General features: G+C 38.1%; 1 pseudogene; it reads left to right on the plus strand.

Moving 5' to 3' along the window:
* The first annotated feature begins 18,719 nt into the window (after positions 1-18,719).
* Positions 18,720-19,679, plus strand: LOC122673946 (annotated as a pseudogene).
* Positions 19,680-20,055: the final 376 nt, after the last annotated feature.

Consider the following 20,055-nt stretch of genomic DNA (forward strand, 5'->3'; position numbering starts at 1 on the left):
GGTGGTCAAACAGGAGATGGCAAGGGTGAATGTTGCTATTCTAGGAATCAGAGAACTAAAATGGACTGGAAGGGGTGAATTTAATTCAGATGATCATTATATCTACTACTGTGGGCAGGAATCCCCTAGAAGAAATGGAGTAGCCATTATCATGGTCAAAAAGAGTCCAAAATTCAGTACTTGGATGCAATCTCAAAAATGACAATGATCTCTGTTCATTTTCAAAGCAAACCATTCAATATCATGGTAATCCAAGCCTATGTCCCAATTAGTAACACTTCTTCAGGGTTACTGAAGTTGAATGTTTCTATGAAGACCTACAAGACCTTTTAGAACTAACCCAAAAAAGGTGTCCTCATTATAGGGGACTGGAATGCAAAAGGTAGGAAGTAAAGAAAACACTGGGAGTAACAAGAAAATTTTGCGTTGGAGTACAGAATGAAGCAGGGCAAAGGCTAATAGTTTTGCCAAGAGAATGCACTGGACTGGACTAGCAAACATCCTCCAACAACACAAGAGAAGACTGCACATGGACATCACCAGATGGTCAACACCAAAATCTGATTATATTCTTTGCAGTCAAAGATGGAGAAGCTTGATACAGTCAACAAAAACAAGACCCAGGAGCTGACTGTGGCTCAGATCATGAACTCCTTATTGCCAAATTCAGACTTAAACTGGAGAAAGTAGGGAAAACCACTAGATCATTATGGTATGACCTCAATCAAATCCCTTATGATTGATTATATAGTGGAAGTGAGAAATAGTTTTAAGGGACTAGGTTTGATAGAGAAGAGAGCCTGATGGACAGGGATGGAGGTTCATGACATTGTACAGGAGACAGGAATCAGGACCATCCCTATGGAAAAGAAATGCAAAAAGGCAAAATGGTTGTCTGAGAAGGCCTTATAAATAGCTGTGAAAAGAAGAGAACTGAAAAGCAAAGGAGAAAAGGAGAGATATTCCCATTTGTATAGTTCCAAAAAATAGCCAAGAGAGGAAAGAAAGCCTTCCTCAGTGATCAATACAAAGAAATAGAGGAAAACAACTGAATGGGAAAGACTAGAGGTCTCTTCAAGAAAGCTAGAGATACCAAGGGAACATTTCATGCAAAGATGGGTTTGATAAAGGGCAGAAATGGCATGGACCCTGAAGTAGAAGATATGAAGAGGTGGCAAGAATATACAGAACTGTATAAAAAAGATCTTCACAACCCAGATAATTACAATGGTGTGATCACTCAACTAAGAGCCAAACATCCTAGAATGTGAAGTCAGGCTTTAGAAAAAGCATCACTATAAGCAAATGCTACTGGATGTGATGAATTCCAGTTGAGGATTTTCCAGGCAGGAATTTCCACATCCTGAAAGATGATGCTGTGAAAGTGCTGCACTCTCAATATACCAGCAAATTTGGAAAACTCAGCCGTTGCCACAGAATTGGGAAAGGTCAGTTTTCATTCCAATCCATAAGAAAGACAAGCCAAAAGAATGCTCAAACTACCACACAATTGCACTCATCTCACATGCTACTAAAGTAATGCTGAAAATTCTGTAAGCCTGGTTTCAGCACTAGGTGAACCATGAACTTCCAGATGTTCAAGCTGGTTTTAGAAATGGCAGAGGAACCAGAGATCAAATTGCCAACATCTGCTGGACCATCAGAAAAGCGAGAGTTCCAGAAAAACGTCTATTTCTGCTTTATTGACTACACCAAAGCCTTTGTGTGGATCACAAAAAATTTTGGAAAATTGTGTAAGAGATTGGAATACTAGACCACCTGACTTGCTTCTTCAGAAATTTGCATACAGGTCAGGAAGCAATAGTTAGAACTGGACATGAAACAACAGACTGGTTCTAAATAGGAAACTGGACTGCAAGGAGATCCAAGGAGTCCACCCTAAATGAAATCAGTCTTGGATGTCCTTTGGAAGGAATGGTATTTAAGCTGAAATGCCAATATTTTGGCCACCTGATGTGAAGAACTGACTCATGGGAAAAAGACACTGATGCTGCAAAAAATTGAAGGTAGGAGGAGAAGGGGGTGACGGAGGATGATACGGTTGGATGATGGCATCACCGACTCACTGCAGAAGAGTTTTGGCGAACTCCAGGAGTTGGTGATGGACAGGGAGGCCTCACATGCTGCAATCCATGGGGTCACAATGAGCCGGACACGACTGAGTGATTGAACCTAACTGTGAATCCCTCTTTCTTTCTCTGATTGTTTTTGCCTTCAGAAGCAGATCCCAAATATATTGTTGTGACATATGTCAAAGTGTGTTTGGCCTTTGTTCTCTTCTAGGAAGTTTATGGTTTCTAGTCTTATATTTAGGTCTTTAACCCATTTTGATTTCATTTTCGTTGAGGCAGTGTTCTATCTCACTCTTACATATAGCTGTCCAATTTTCCCATCCCCAATTATTGAACAGAGACTGTCTTTTCTCCACTGCATATTCTTCCCTCCTTTTCCATAGCCTTAAGAAAGGAAAAGTTAACCCTAGTGGCAGGAGTGTATTTCTGTGCTCTGTATTCTGTAGAATTGTTCCCAGTTCCCAGCTAAACTTTCAAGCCTTAATCACCATATCTCTGTGATAAATGAAATTCTGTTAAGTAACATTTGTACAAGTAATACCAGATATGCACAACAAACTCCTTTTTAAAAATATATGATGTGTTTATTTTGCCCCTGCCGGGTCGTCACTGCTGTGCACACATAGCTTTCTCTAGCCACAAAGAGCAGGGCTACCGTCTAGTCACTGTGTGTGAACTTCTTATTGTGGCAGCTTCTCTGTTGCAGAGCACAGACTCTCCACTCCTGGGCTTCAGCAGCTGTGATGCTCCTGCTTAGTTGCCCCTTGTATGTGGAATCTTCGTCCCCTACTTTGATAAGAGAAACCTCCTATACTCCTTTTGGATACACATTCAAACCTACGAATACAGTAATCATTTTCTTAAAGTTTTGAACATGTGTATATCTTACCCTAGATATATGACTATACCAACATATGTTTCCATACTGGTGGGTAACATTATGTGTAACAAGAAAACATAAGATAAAGTTTGACTCAATCCTTTTGTACCCACATCTGGATTGTCATGATATGCATAATTAATCATTTTCTGTTTTCTAAAAAAACTTGAATAACTACAATTTTATTTAAGACATGTATGTGCATAATATTTGACCCTGATGGAATAGTAGGATCTGTAGGTATACTTGTGAACAAATGATAAAGGCTTGTGAGATTGATGGCAACAGTAAAACTGGTAAATTAAATTTTCACTAAAGTTTAAAGATCAAAGAAGCATTTTTCATATTATCTAGATCACTAACATCCTAAAAAATATCTTTAAAAAGTATTAGTAGGCATGACTTGTGACTATTAACCTAGGAGTCATTTCAAAGTTTCCCGAGAATCAAGTGGCTTTTTATTCTATCTACACTCTTCTCCACTAGATGGTTGACTCTTCCCGTGGGTCACAAGATCTTCAGATTCTGTGTAATCATCGTTTCTCAGCACTCTCCTAAACAGCAGACCAATATCCAGAATGAGGCATCTGAGCTCATAATAGTCATCCTTCAAGGACGAGGCCTTATGCAGAAGCCAATCCTTTTTTTTTTTTTTTTTTTAAGAAATAGCAAAGATAGGGCTGTCTTCTGGAATGCAGATTTACTACATTCATGCATTTTTTTCCATGTCTTCTTAGAACAAAGAGGAGACTGTTGTTCAGTCACTGAGTTGGGTCGAATTCTTTCTGACCCCCATGGACTGTAACTGGCCAGGCATCTCTGTCCACATAATTTTCTGGGCAAGAATACTGGAGTGGGTTGCCATTTCCAACTCCAGGGGATCTTCCCAACCCAAGGATTGCACTTACATTTCCTGCTTGGCAGTCAGATTCTTTTCTGTTGAGCCACCTGGGAAACCTGCTTTTAAAATATTTATGCAGGCTTAAAGTGTAGCTGGAAAACTTATTTCAGTAACTCATGCTCTTGCTATTTATTTTATAATGTATTCATTAGCATTACATACAAATAAATATTTCAAGGGATAAATTTTGAGCTCATTAGAATTACTTGCCACAAAAAAGTGGAACCATGAATTACATGTTGATTTTCAGGCATCATAGAGTTACATTCTGAACAGTGTCTTTCCCATGGATATTCTGTTCAATGCCATCATTGACTTGCTTTTTGCCAAGTATAGAAGATTTATTTTATTTTTAACTTAATATCTTTTAAGAATTTTATACATCTCTGTAAACTTCTTTTCTTGTATGTATGTTTTTTATTTCTGATTATCCTGTGAGGAAATAAAGAAATTATGTAATTAATTTGCACCAGGGATAGGCTTTTGCATTTCCATAATTATCTTTTGCTTAGGTGTAAATTGAGTATTTATCACAGGGACATTGCAGTTTATGTGATATAGGATGAGATCTATATTACCACATGTCACTTAACTCAAATATGACCAGAAGAAACTCTAGAAAAGGATAAGTTTAAATGATATAGCTATTTTTGTTAGTTATCAATTTATCTCATAAAGATAATACTCAATTTTTGTCAGTTCAGCTTTCCACATATCATGATTTTATTAGATAAAACTATCATGTATTTAATTAAACATTCTAAAAGACTTGAACATCAAAGATAGAAGGAAATCCTAAGTTGCAAAAATCTATTAAATTATATTAAAAATACTTTTTAGTAACAGCATTGTTGTCAGTTATTTGTTTATATTTTTGTTTTCATTCTTCTAATAAATTTATTAGAGCACAAATCTTTATAATGATTGGTCAGGCTGGCAGAACAGTTTGTTACATAGTAGACAGTCATTAAATATTTGTGGATAGATGAGCAAATAAATGAAGATACTTGATTATACTTTAAAATGTAAGTTTAAGCCATACTGCCTACGCTCCTTCAAGGGTCATATCAATGAAAAAAACTTTGTAGGCCTTGCTTCCAATGGAGATTATATAGCTTGTGGAAGCGAGAACAACTTTCTTTACCCTGTACTATAAAGGACTTTCTAAGACTTTGCTAACTTTTAAGTTCGACAGAGTCAAAAGTGTTCTGGACAAAGACCGAAAAGAAGATGACACAAATGAATTTGTTAGTGCTGTGTGCTGGAGGGCACTTCCAGATGGGGAGTCCAATGTGCTGATTGCTGCTAACAGTCAGGGTACAATTAAGGTGCTAGAGTTGGTATGAAGGGTTTCCTCAAGTTAAATGGTACTAGACCCTGCTGAAATACATCTGCAGCCGACAATGAGAGAAGACAGATCCTGCAATGTCTCTCCCCAAAGTCACCATGGGTTTTGGATTTGTTTTGAGTATTTTTTTCTTTCCCTATTTTTCCTCCTTTTGACCTTCTGGACATTGGGAATACCCAGTGAGCTCTCCACCATCAATGTAACTCTACAGACTTTGCTGCTGTTGGTGGTATGCTTATCTAATTTTTGTGATAGGGACACAAATTCTTTTGAATAAAAATAAATAACAAAAAAATAATAAAAGTTTATTGAGCCACAAAAAAAAAAAATCAATTTTATAAATGAATAGATTAATGATTAGGTTAGTAATACAAAATCATTATTTTGTAGATTGTGAACATTTTACTGCATGCCATCTATCTAAGGATTAACCTCAATGTGTGCTAATATGTTACTCTAATACATTCATTTGAAATAACAAAGCAAATACATGTAGTAAACTGTAATTTATGAATCTAGGAAAAACAGGTCTTTTATTTGCCTACTTCTTTTGCTAAGATCTATCTGCAGTTTTTTTTTAATTGGAGAATGAAAAATGTTGATTCATTAAGTAACTATAATGTCTATTGATTTCTCTTGAGATTCAATAAAACATAACATAATTAAACATTTTTTCAAAATGATTTCATTACACTTAAAAAAAAAAAGGCAGGAAAGTGTTCTCAATCCTTAACAATTTATTCATCCATTATCTCTCAGGATAATCATTGCTTATGGTAGTTATCCTTTCAGCAATAATTGCACTGTATACTGTTTACATTTAAGCTGAAAAAAATGCACCAAAGATTATTGTTAATGAGACACATTGGGCATTCACTTTGCAGAGTTAGGTCTGTCTCAAAAGATGGCAACATTAGCACAACAAAATTATGGATTAAAAAGATGAAATAAAAATTCTTTCCAGAATGCTGGACAGTTACCTTTAATGTTACATCTTCTTTCACAATTTAATGGTTAAAAGTTTACAATTTATTTGCCTGAATTTTTTCCAAAAGATTTACTATTGCAAATAAGCTTTTCCTCCATCTTCCTTTATGTTAATAATAATGCATGGAGAGCTGAAGAAATTGCATTTGGAGGTTCAGATATACAGTTAATTAGGACCTAAAACTGAATTGATATCTTTTGATTAAAATTAATGAACAAGAAGTTCATTACTTTAAAATTATGTAAAGGAAAATAATGCTCAACATTGCAACTCTGGGTAATAATTCATGGGAGGGTGCTGTTAGTAGAGGAAGATATCCAAAAATAATAAACTACAGATTTGTAAGATATATAAAGAAAAGACTCATGTAAAAGGGTAAAGTGAAAGCTATGGGTTTTAATAAAATAGTCTGTGTGAGTTGTTAACTATAGAATCAACATTTGATTGGAAAATTAGTTGTATTTCCTCATCACTGCAGAAAATATTTAGATCATAATTTTTAAACAATAAATTTTTATTATATAAGGCCCATAGGGAAATATATCTCTCAATCAAAACTTTTATGTTTATGATAAAAACATAACTAAAAGATTTTAAATAAATAGCATAAATAAACAGTGACATCATGTTTGCTAGAATGACTCAATATTTGAAAGATATAAGTTTTACAGAATTGGTCTGTAAGGGAAATTCCCTCCAAAACTAAAAAAAAGACACACACAACAATGTTCTAGGAGGGACAAGTCTTTTTTAAAGTTTTGGTGAAATAGCTCAGAAAAAAAGATCAAGCCTTTCCTGCAAAATTATCTAGCAATGTCTGCCATTACATAAAGCAAAGCTTACCATAGACTGATGATCAGAAAACAAGGTCCAGAAATGGATTCACAAATAAATGAAGATTTGATACATCATAGGGCTCCAAAATTACTGCAGATGGTGATTGCAGTCATGAAATTAAAAGACACTTACTACTTGGAAGGAAAGTTATGACCAACCTAGACAGCATATTAAAAAGCAGAGACATTACTTTGCCAACAAAGGTCCATCTACTCAAGGCTATGGTTTTTCCAGTGGTCATGTATATGGATGTGAGAGTTGGACTGTGAAGAAAGCTGAGTGCCAATGAATTGATGCTTTTGAACTGTAGTGTTGGAGAAGACTCTTGAGAGTCGCTTGGACTGCAAGGAGATCTAACTAGTCCATCCTAAAAGACATCAGTCCTGGGTGTTCATTGGAAGGACTGGTCCTGAAGCTGAAACTCCAATACTTTGTTCACCTCAAGCGAAGAGTTGACTCATTGGAAAAGACCCTAATGCTGTGAGGGGTTGGGGACAGGAGGAGAAGAGGATGACAGAGGATGAGATGGCTGATGACATCACTGACTCGATGGACATGGGTTTTTGTAAACTTGGGGAGTTAGTGATGGACAGGGAGGCCTGGCATGCTGTGATTCATGGAATCGCAAAGAGTCGGACACGACTGAGTCACTGAACTGAACTGAGGGTGTCACTAACAATAAATGGAGAACACATGCTTTAAAAAACAAATCAGTAGGTAAAACATGCTATCTGAATTCACAAAAGAGAAAATTCTAACATAACACAATGGAAAAAAAAATAGTTCCAGATATGTTAAAGATTTAAGTATCTGAGAGGTGGTACAGTGGTAAAAATTTGCCTGCTAATTCAGGACATGCAGGAGATGCAAGTTTGATCCCTGTGTCAGGAAGATTCCCTGGGTTAGGAAATGGCAACCTATTCTAGTATTCTTGCTTGAAGAATTCCATGGACAGAGAAGCCTAGTAGGCTATGTTCCTGGGTTTGCAAAGAGTGAGACATGGCTACACACACACACACGCACCTCCATAATGATGGCAAAATATGTTAAATGTCTGACTAGAGCAGGTATCATCAAGGATGTAGAAGCTAAGGTCAGATATGCTGCTCTTGAGGACATAGATCTGAAACATAAATTAGGAAAATTCTTGTTACACTTTAAAGCTGATCATAAGCACATCCTGTATCCAATCAATGTCATATCTAGGGATGGACCTAGACAAACCCCTCTAGGAGTGCACTGAGTGACCTGTAGCGTAATATTCACATCAGCACTGGTCATGATGGAAGGAAAGCTACAACTAGTTAGACATATTAAAGGAAAATAATACTATCCAATTTTGAAATTGAGAGTACAGTACATGAGCTTTTCATGTGTAACAGCTTTTCATGATAACATTTTCATGGGAAAATGTTAGAAACTAATATTGAAGAAAATCACAAGCAAAGTAGAAGCCACAGTATATGACATCACGTTATAATGTGATTCAAGCAGATTTATTAAACACGTAGTTTTAGGATATGGATGAATTTATTTTTAAAATTGAAAGCTATGGACTAACAAAAAACAGAAGAGTATTTTATTCATATTTAACTGAGGTACATTTGATTTACAATATTGTATTAGTTTCAACTGTACAACATAGTGATTCAGGTTTTATTGCATTCTATGCCATTTGAGTTATTATAAAATATTGAATATATTCCCTATGCTGTACAATATATCCCTGTAGGTTATTTAGTTTGTATTAGTCTGTATTTTTTAAAAGATTTTTTGATGTGGACCATTTTTTAAAAGTCTATTGAAACTGTTAGAATGTTGCCTCTGCTTTCTGTTTTGGTGTTTTCACTATGAGGCATATGGAACCTTAGCTCCCTCCCCAGGGATTGAACTGGCACCTCCTGCATGGGAAGGTGAAATCTTAGCCAATGGACCGCCAGCAAAGCCCCTCATTTGCACCTGTTAATTCTCTGCCTCTTGCCCTCTTCCTGTCTCCTTCTCTTGTTCCATCGACAACCACTAATTTGTTCTCTATCGGTCCATTTCTTTCTGTGTTCTTATATTTTTTATGTGTTTTAGGGTTTTTTTATTTTATTTATTTATTTATTTTTTCCTTTATTTTTATTAGTTGGAGGCTAATTACTTTACAATATTGTAGTGGTTTTTGCCATACATTGACATGAATCAGCCATGGATTTACATGTGTTCCCCGTCCTGAACCCCCCTCCCACCTCCCTCCCCATTCCATCCCTCTGGGTCATCCCAGTGCACCAGCCCTCAGCACTTGTCTCATGCATCCAACCTGGACTGGTGATCTGTTTCACACTTGATAATATACATGTTTCAATGCTGTTCTCTCAGATCATCACACCCTCACCTTCTCCCATAGAGTCCAAAAGTCTGTTCCATACATCTGTGTTTCTTTTTCTGTCTTGCATATAGGGTTATCGTTACCATCTTTCTAAGTTCCATATATATGCATTAGTATACTGTGTTGGTCTTTATCTTTCTGGCTTACTTCACTCTGTATAATGGGCTCCAGTTTCATCCATCTCATTAGAACTGATTCAAATATATTCTTTTTAATGGCTGAGTAATATTCCATTAGATTCCACATGTAAGTGGTAACATACAGTATTTCCCTTTTTCTATCTGACTTATTTCACTGAATATAATACCCTGCAGGTCCATCCATGTTATTTCAGATGGCAAAATTTCATTCTTTTCTAGAGCTAGCTAATATTCAACTCTGTATGCACTCCATAGCTTCTTTATCCATTTATCTGTTGATGGACACTTAAGTGGCTTCCATATCTTGGCTACAGTACATGATGTTGATATGAACACTGTCTTTGAATCAATGTTTTTGTTTCCTTCAGAAATATACCCAGGAATGAAATTTCTGGGCCATGTTGTACTTTCAGTTTTCTGAGAAATCTTTCTACAGCTTTCAACAGTGGCTGCAGCAATTTACATTTGCACCAACAGTGTACAAGGGTTCCCTTTTCTCCACATCCTTGTCAATTAGCTATTTGTGGTCTTTTTGATGATAGCCATTTTGACAGGTCTGAGATAATATCTTATGGTGGTTGTAATTTTCAAGAAAGTATAACAGTGGTGATCACAGAGAACTTCTGATTTCAGCAATACTCATTTCTTTGTTGTTGTTTGTTTTTTTATTTAAGTCAGGAAGTAACTTTACATGTATTCACTTATTGTTTCCTAATTTGCATATTTATTTTATTTCTTAGAATAACAATTTTATATTTTATGTAATATAAATGCAAGAAAGTTTAAAATCTTAAAGAAAGAAAAATGCTTGAGAAACTTTTTCAAATTTTGGGCTTGTGTCAGAGGTGCCAAAGACCACTATCAGATTCTGTGATTTAGTAGAAAGAAGGTATCACAAAACTCTAAAAACCATTATGATAATGGTTTACTACAGCTACAGATACAGATTGAAAGTGGCAATAGAAAAAAATGTGTATAAACTGTGTCATGGAGAACCAGCCACGAGCTTCCACTGACCTCTCCTGGGCCAGTCACACAGAGAACTTAATTCTCCCAGCAATGTTGTCTGATGGCTCTTAGGAATTATTGTCAACCAGAAAAGCTTAGCCAAGTATTAGTGGCCAGGGTTTTATTAAGGCTCATTTCATAGGCATGGGGAATCCCCCAAACTATCCTTAGCTACTTCATCTAGAAATTCACCACCCAGGTGTAAAAACAGTTTATGTCACAGCCTCGTTCAAAGTCCCAGGCATATAATCAGGCATTAGCTGTGAACCATGTCAGCATAAACTGATGTGGACCCCAGGATAGAAAACTGCTCTGAAACAACAACAACAACAACAACAACAAAAACTGCTCTTATCAGACAGGATATTTCAAGGTTTTACATGTAATCTCCCAGGAGCCAGTCAACAGCTAGACTTGAAGACCTCTGAAATACATGGAGTCTGAGCAGCCCAGGATGGCTGAGTTGGTCTTCTACTACATGGTACTAATACAAAAAACGTGGTGACGGTGATTCATCAGTGACTGGAATTGACTTTCTAGTTTTGCCAATACAGAAAATGACTGAATCTTCCAAATAGGAGCTAGCTATTCTTTATGACTTTGATCATAAAGTCCCTCTGTTTATAACCACAAACCCAAGTATGGTACTCTTAAAGTGCAGCTCATAGTCAGCCTCTGCCGTTGCTGTTTAGTTCCTAAGTTATGTCTGGCTCTTTGAGGCCTCTTGGACTGTAGCCTGTCAGGCTCCTCTGTCCATGGGATCCTCCAGGCAAGAATACTGCAGTGGGTTGCTGTATCCTTCTCCAGGGGATCTTTGTGATCCACATATCGAACTCATGTCTCCTGTGTCCCCTGCTTGGCAGGTGGACTCTACCACTGAGCATCTGGGTAAACCTTTATGTAGCTTGTTTTAATGTGTACAAATGTACTTCCTCAACTTCTCTACCCCACAAATTAAAAAGAAACCTCCAACTAATAAAAATAAATGGAAAAAAAATTACAAAAAAAGAGAAACCTCCCAAATAATTTTCCTTTTTAGCAAGGCTATCAAATAACTTTCTGTATTTTGTCTCTAAATGTGTATATGTAAGTCTTTAGGAAAAAAAAAAAAACTAACAAATTTCTTCTCACCATGTCACAAAGTATACATAGATCCACAATGTTGAAAATAGACTATAAAATGAACAACTGGAAATGTCAGGATCTAGATACCTTGTTTCCAAGTCTAGTCACATGGAACATGCTGGGATATCCTCTGGAAGAGAAAGCATGCTTTTCCAAACTTTGTTCCCTCCTACATAAAAGATAGAAGATATTAATAAACTGCTTTCAGTTTTGGAAGCTGCATCTTCTATATAAACGAGGGCATTTATAGATTGCTTTGGGTAGAATAGCCATTTTGACAATATTGATTCTTCCAATCCATGAACACGGTATGTTTCTCCATCTGTTTGTGTCCTCTTTGATTTCTTTCATCAGTGTTTTATAGTTTTCCATGTATAGGTCTTTTGTTTCTTTATGTAGATATACTCCTAAGTATTTTATTCTTTTTGTTGCAATGGTGAATGGTATTGTTTCCTTAATTTCTCTTTCTGTTTTTTCATTGTTAGTATATAGGAATGCAAGGGATTTCTGTGTGTTAATTTTATATCCTACAACTTTACTACCTTCATTGATTAGCTCTAGTAATTTTCTGGTAGAGTCTTTAGGGTTTTCTATGTAGAGGATCATGTCATCTGCAAACAGTGAGAGTTTCACTTCTTCTTTTCCTATCTGGATTCCTTTTACTTCTTTTTCTGCTCTGATTGCTGTGGCCAAAACTTCCAACACTATGTTGAATAGTAGTGGTGAGAGTGGGCACCCTTGTCTTGTTCCTGATTTCAGGGGAAATGGTTTCAATTTTTCACCATTGAGGGTGATGCTTGCTGTGGGTTTGTTGTATATAGCTTTTATTATGTTGAGGTATGTTCCTTCTATTCCTGCTTTTTGGAGAGTTTTAATCATAAATGAGTGTTGAATTTTATCAAAGGCTTTCTCTGCATCTATTGAGATAATCATATGATTTTTATCTTTCAATTTGTTAATGTGGTGTATTACATTGATTGATTTGCGGATATTAAAGAATCCTTGCATTCCTGGGATAAAGCCCACTTGGTCATGGTGTATGATCTTTTTAATATGTTCTTGGATTCTGTTTGCTAGAATTTTGTTAAGGATTTTTGCATCTATGTTCATCAGTGATATTGGCCTGTAGTTTTCTTTTTTTGTGGCATCTTTGTCTGGTTTTGGAAATAGGGTGATGGTGGCCTCATAGAATGAGTTTGGAAGCTTACCTTCATCTGCAATTTTCTGGAAGAGTTTGAGTAAGATAGGTGTTAGCTCTTCTCTAAATTTTTGGTAGAATTCAGCTGTGAAGCCATCTGGTCCTGGGCTTTTGTTTGCTGGAAGATTTTTGATTACAGTTTCGATTTCCTTGCTTGTGATGGGTCTGTTAAGATCTTCTATTTCTTCCTGGTTCAGTTTTGGAAAGTTATACTTTTCTAAGAATTTGTCCATTTCATCCAAGTTGTCCATTTTATTGGCATAGAGCTGCTGGTGGTAGTCTTTTATGATCCTTTGTATTTCAGTGTTGTCTGTTGTGATCTCTCCATTTTCATTTCTAATTTTGTTAATTTGGTTCTTCTCCCATTGTTTCTTAATGAGTCTTGCTAATGGTTTGTCAATTTTGTTTATTTTTTCAAAAAACCAGCTTTTAGCTTTGTTGATTTTTGCTATGGTCTCTTTAGTTTCTATTGCATTTATTTCTGCCTTAATTTTTAAGATTTCTTTCCTTCTACTATCCCTGGGGTTCTTCATTTCTTCCTTCTCTAATTGCTTTAGGTGGAGAGTTAGGTTATTTATTTGGCTTTTTTCTTGTTTCTTGATGTAAGCCTGTAATGCTATGAACCTTCCCCTTAGCACTGCTTTTACAGTGTCCCATAGGTTTTGGGTTGTTGTGTTTTCATTTTCATTCATTTCAATGCATATTTTGATTTCTTTTTTGATTTCTTCTATGATTTGTTGGTTATTCAGAAGCGTGTTATTTAGCCTCCATATGTTTGAATTTTTAACAATTTTTTTTTTTTCCTGTAATTGAGATCTAATCTTACTGCACTGTGGTCAGAAAAGATGACTGGAATGATTTCAATTTTTTTTAATTTTCCAAGACCAGATTTGTGGCCCAGGATGTGATCTATTCTGGAGAAGCTTCCGTGTGCACTTGAGAAAAAGGTGAAGTTGATTGTTTTGGGGTGAAATGTCCTATAGATATCAATTAGGTCTAGCTGGTCCATTGTGTCATTTAAGGTTTGTGTTTCCTTGTTAATTTTCTGTTTAGTTGATCTATCCATAGCTGTGAGTGGGGTATTAAAGTCTCCCACTATTATTGTGTTACTATTAATTTCCTCTTTCATACTCGTTAGTGTTTGCCGTACATATTGCGGTGCTCCTATGTTGGGTGCATATATATTTATAATTGTTATATCCTCTCCTTGGATTGATCCTTTGATCATTATGTAGTGTCCTTCTTTGTCTCTTTTCACATCCTTTATTTGAAAGTCTATTTTATCTGATATGAGTATTGTTACTCCTGCTTTCTTTTGTTCTCCGTTTGCGTGAAATATTTTTTCCCAGCCCTTCACTTTTAGTCTGTATGTGTCTCTTGTTTTGAGGTGGGTCTCTTGTAGACAGCATATATAGGGGTCTTGTTTTTGTATCCATTCAGCCAGTCTTTGTCTTTTGGTTGGGGCATTCAACCCATTTACATTTAAGGTAATTATTGATAGGTGTGGTCCCGTTGCCATTTACTTTGTTGTTTTGGGTTCACGTTTACACAACCTTTCTGCATTTCCTGTCTAGAGAAGATCCTTTAGCATTTGTTGAAGAGCTGGTTTGGTGGTGCTGAATTCTCTCAGCTTTTGCTTATCTGTAAAGCTTTTGAATTCTCCTTCATATCTGAATGAGATCCTTGCTGGGTACAGTAATCTAGGTTGTAGGTTATTCTCTTTCATTACTTTCAGTATGTCCGGCCATTCCCTTCTGGCCTGGAGGGTTTCTATTGATAGATCAGCTGTTATCCTTATGGGAATCCCTTTGTGTGTTATTTGTTGTTTCTCCCTTTCTGCTTTTAATATTTGTTCTTTGTGTTTGATCTTTGTTAATTTGATTAATGAGAGGGTAACAGGCAGGAAGGCCAGGGGTCTCCAAATGGAGGAAAGAGGCTGTAAGTGCCAGACATTTTTATCTCTCTTAAGCGGCGGGAAGAAACAAACCAGTGATCTGTTTTTCCTTCTCTATACAAATTTAAAAGGAGGTTTCTCTTAACATTCTGTGTTGCCATGACACCTGGTCTCACCTAAAGCTAACTACTCTCAAACCTTGAGTTAACCAATCCATTCCTTTTTCGTATGGAAATGTTGTCTTAAGCTATGTTAATGAACCCCAGACTCTATCTTCAAGTTGGTTCCGCCAAACGGCCTAACTTACTTACTCAGGTATTGTTCCCCTAATCTATGTAAACGGAACTATTTGTTGGTATTCTGCCCTTCTACAAGATTCAAGTCAATCGTTTTATGGCCTGGGATGAATTATCTGATGCCATTCTAAATTTTATGACATTCCTTTCATTTCATTAACAGACTGTGAGTGACTATATAACATACAGCTAAAGACTAGGAGGGGGGTACTCTTTTGCCCCCTTCTGATGCCTATGTCAGAAGCTTTCCCTATCTCCTTTATACTTTAATAAAACTTTATTACACAAAAGCTCTGAGTGATTCAGCCTCGTCTCTGGCCCCGGATTGAATTCGTCTCCTCCAGAGGCCAAGAAACCCGCGTCTTATCGTTCAGCAACAACCTTTCATTAATATGTGTCCTGGGGTGTTTCGCCTTGGGTTTATCCTGTTCGGGACTCTCTGGGTTTCTTGGACTTGGGTGGCTATTTCCTTCCCAATTTTAGAGAAGTTTTCAGCTATTATCTCCTCGAGTATTTTCTCATGGCCTTTCTTTTTGTCTTCTTCTTCTGGGACTCCTATGATTCGAATGCTGGGGCGTTTCACATTGTCCCAGAGGTCCCTGAGGTTGTCCTCATTTCTTTTGATCCTTTTTTCTTTTTTCCTCTCTGCTTCATTTATTTCCACCATTTTATCTTCTACCTCACTTATCCTATCTTCTGCCTCCGCTATTCTACTCTTGGTTCCCTCCAAAGTGTTTTTGATCTCATTCATTGCATTATTCATTTTTAATTGACTCTTTTTTTTATTTCTTCTAGGTCTTTATTAAACATTTCTTGTATCTTTTCAATCTTTGTCTCCAGGCTATTTATCTGTAACTCCATTTTGTTTTCAAGATTTTGGATCATTTTTATTATCATTATTCTAAATTCTGTTTCAGGTAGATTCCCTATCTCCTCCTCTTTTGTTTGACTTGGTGGGCATTTTTCATGTTCCTTTACCTGTTGGGTATTTCTTTGCCTTTTCATCTTGTTTCGATTGGTGTGTCTGGAGTGGGCTTTCTGTATTCTGGAGGTCTGTGGTTCCTTTTTATTGTGGAGGATTTACCCAGTGGGTGGGGTTGGAGGATTGGCTTGTCAAGGTTTCCTGGTTAGGGAAGCTTGCGTCGGTGTTCTGGTGTGTGGAACTTGATTTCTTCTCTTTGGAGAGCAATGGAGTGCCCTGTAATGAGTTTTGAGATGGGTCTATGTGTTCGGGTGACCATGGGCAGCCTGTATGTTGGCATTCAGGGCTATGTTCCCGCATTGCTGGAGAATTTGCATGGTATGTCTTGCTCTAAAACTTATTGGCTCTTGGGTGGTGGTTGGTTTCAGTGTAGGTATGGAGGCTTTTGGATGGTCACTTATTACTTAAAGTTCCATGTAGTCAGGAGTTTTCTGGTGTTCTCAGGTTTTGAGCTTATGTCTTCTGCCTCTGGATTTCAGTTTTATTCTTCCAGTAGTCTCAGGACTTCTCCAACTATACAGCACTGATAATAAAACTTCTAGGTTAATGGCAAAAAGATTCTCCCCCGTTAGGGACACCCAGAGAGGTTCACAGGGTTACATGAAGAAGAGGAGAGGGAGGAGTGAGATAGAGATGAGGAGGAGGAGAAAAAGGGGGACTCAAGAGGAGAGAGACAGATCTACGCAGCTGTCTGTTCCCAGAGTGTTCTCCGTAGCCCAGACACCTACAAAGATTCACAGAATTGGATTGGGAAGAGAAGGGGAAAGGAGGAAATAGAGGTGTTCTGAGGTAGAAAACAGAGAGTCAAGATTGGGAGAGAATAATCTTCGGTTTAAAAATAGGGCTTCTCTTCTTTTGTAAGGTTATAGTGTATTGAAAATGAAAATTAAGGAGTAGTAGAGGAGTACTAGAGGACTTTAAAAGAAATAAGAGAAAAATAAAAATAGAAAATAGAAGAGAAAAAGGAAAGAAAAAAAAGAAAGAAAGAAAAAAACTTTTTTTCCCCCTAATTAAAAAAATCGTGAAAATCTATAAAAATGAAAGTTAAGGAGTAATGGGGGAGTAATAGGGAATTTTAAAGGAAAATAAAAGAGAAAAAATAAAAAAGAAAAAATAAAAAATATATATATATTTTTTTCTTAATTAAAAAAAAAAAAGTAAAAATATATCTAGGAATTTCTCTGGAGCTGTTGCGGTCAGTGTGGGTTCGGCTCAGTTTCAGATAGCTCCTCATTCCAGCTTACACTTCTCGATATCTACAGGCCCCTTCCAGTGTAGTCGGTGTTTTCTACAGGGATTTTAATCTGTTGCACCGGTCCCTTCTGAAACGGTTCCCTTTGTTTATTTGGCTTCTGTTTGCCAGTCTCTTCAGAGCCTCATTTCCACCCTGACACAGGCGGGCGGAGGTGGATTCTTATTCAGGTAGCTAGTTCCGTCGCTCTGCGGGGAGGGGCTGGCGCTGCAGGGAGGGGCTGGCGCTGCGGGGAGGGGCTGGCACTGCGGGGAGGGGTGGCGCTGCAGGGAGGGTCTGGCGCTGCGGGGAGGGGCTGGCGCTGCAGGGAGGGGCTGACACTGCTTTCTCCGTCTGCGCTGCTCAGGCTCCCGGCTGCTCTATATGGAGTGCGCCCCGTGCTGCGCGAGGTTCCAGCCCTCGGGTGTTCCACAAAAGTGCGGAGCAAAAAGCTGAGCCTGCTCTCTGTGCCTTCTCCGTCAGAGCGGTCCAGGCAGCGAGGGGCTTGATGGGCGCACTCTCCCCAGGTGTGGCGCGCCCACTCCCTTCCACGGACCCAGTCTCAGTTTCCGCTGGCGCCAGTCGGGTGCGTGCACCTTCTGCCCTCCGCGTCCCCAGCCCCAGTCCCCGCCCACGCCGGTCGGGTGCCTGCGCCTTGTGTCTCACCGCGACCTTCCCCTCCCCCCTGCCTCCTGCCCCCGGCGGGGCGGGGCCAGTCCGCAGCCTGCGAGCTCTTCTCTGGACTTTCTCGGTCCCTTTGTTCTGTGAACGGCCAGCAGTGTGTTTGGGCCGGTTAATTTTCTCTCTCTCTTTTGGTCTCCCACAGTTCAAGTTGGCAACTCACAGAAGCTCCCTCTGATTGTCCTCAGGGCACTCAGGCCCAGACCCTACTGCAAGCAATGCCGCCTAAGACTCCCTTCCCGGGACAGAGCTCTGTCCTTAGCTCTTTTGTCTCACTTTTTATCTTTTATATTTTGTCCTACCTCCCTTTGAAGACAATGGGCTGCTTTTCTGGGCGCCTGATGACCTCAGCTAGCGATCAGAAGTTGTTTTGTGAAGTTTGCTCTGCGTTCAGTTATTCTTTTGATGAATTTGTAGGAGAGAAAGTGGTCTCCCCGTCCTACTCCTCCGCCATCTTGGCTCCTCCCCTCTGTGCACAGTCCTTAAAGAATTGCTGCCTCTTGAAGCATCATACCTGAATAACATTCTCTAGCATCAATGACGACTTTAATTGTTTTTTAAATAAAGTGACAGAAAAAGAAAACAAACCAAATACATCACAGAAAATGCCTTAATGGTTATTCTGTGTTAATCTTCGCCTCTTTAGTAGGAATAATAAAAATATCCTTGGTTTATCAATCACTCAAATCAATTCATGTATCCTGATACCATTTATTTCAGATGAGAAAGACAGGAAAACCAAGAAGATGTTGGAGAATAATTATACCATGCCGATTGAGTTCCTACTTGTTGGATTCACAGATTATCTACCTCTCAGAGTTGCACTATTCTTGGTATTTCTCATAGTCTATACACTAACTGTGGTGGGAAATGTAGGTTTAATAATCCTACTTAATTTCAATTCAAGCCTTCAAACCCCCATGTATTATTTTCTCAGCAACCTGTCTTTCTTAGACATTAGCTACTCAACAGCAATCACTCCTAAAATGCTGGTAAATTTCTTAGCATCCAAGAAAAGCATTTCCCTCTCTGGCTGTGCACTACAGATGTTTTCTTTGGTTGCTTTGCTGATGCTGAATGCCTTATCCTGGCAGCAATGGCCTACGGCCTCTATGCAGCCATCTGCAAGCCACTGCTCTATTCTGCTCTTGTGTCTCGGAGTGTCTGTGTCTGCTGCGTTGTGTTGGCCTGCTTCAGTGGGGGTGTGACTTCAACGGTCCACGTCTGTCTCACATTCAGGCTGCCATTTTGTGGTTCCAGCATCATCAGCCATTTTTTCCTGTGACATCCCGCCTCTCCTGGCTTTATCTTGTACAGGCACCTGTATCAGTGAGCTTCTGCTCTTTGCCTTGTGTGGCTTCATCCAGACCATCACTTCTGTGGTCATCTTTATCTCGTACTTCTGTATCCTCCTCACTGTTTTGAGCATCAAGTCCTCAGGTAGAAGAAGCAAAACTTTCTCTACCTGTGCCTCCCATTTCATAGCAATCACCTTATTCTACGGAGCACTTCTGGTTATGTACTTGCCTCCCACTACCAGCTACTCCCCAGACACTGACAAAGTACTTGCAGTGTTTTATACGGTTGTCTTTCCCATGTTTAATCCAATAATCTACAGCTTCAGAAACAAAGATGTAAAATATGCCCTCAGAAAACCATTGGACAGAAACTGGACTTTCAGAACAATAGGAATTGAAGTCATTTAAGAGTATTTAAGGCATAACTTATCCCTCCAATCTGATAAGGAGCTGTACATCACCCTATATGTCAAATATTTTAAACATTTCCCCACCTTTCAGAAATAAAAATAACTTTTCATCCTCTATTCTGTAAAACGCTTTTATCCTCTCTTACAAAAACAGACTTGTCAAAATTCTGATCTGAGAAATGTTTCTGAATTAAAACAAGTAATAGTTGCTCTTTGCACACTGATTTTTAAAATATTCTTTATCATCTAATATTGAAGGTATTTGTTGACTTGTCTGTCAACATATCCATATGAGAAAGTCCTTGGAAGCTGGGAATATGAATCTTGGTTGATTTTTCCAACACCTCTACATCTTGGTGTAGGGCATATCCTCA

This window comes from Cervus elaphus, chromosome 18 (genome assembly GCF_910594005.1).
Source record: "Cervus elaphus chromosome 18, mCerEla1.1, whole genome shotgun sequence".
Lineage (NCBI taxonomy): Eukaryota > Metazoa > Chordata > Mammalia > Artiodactyla > Cervidae > Cervus > Cervus elaphus.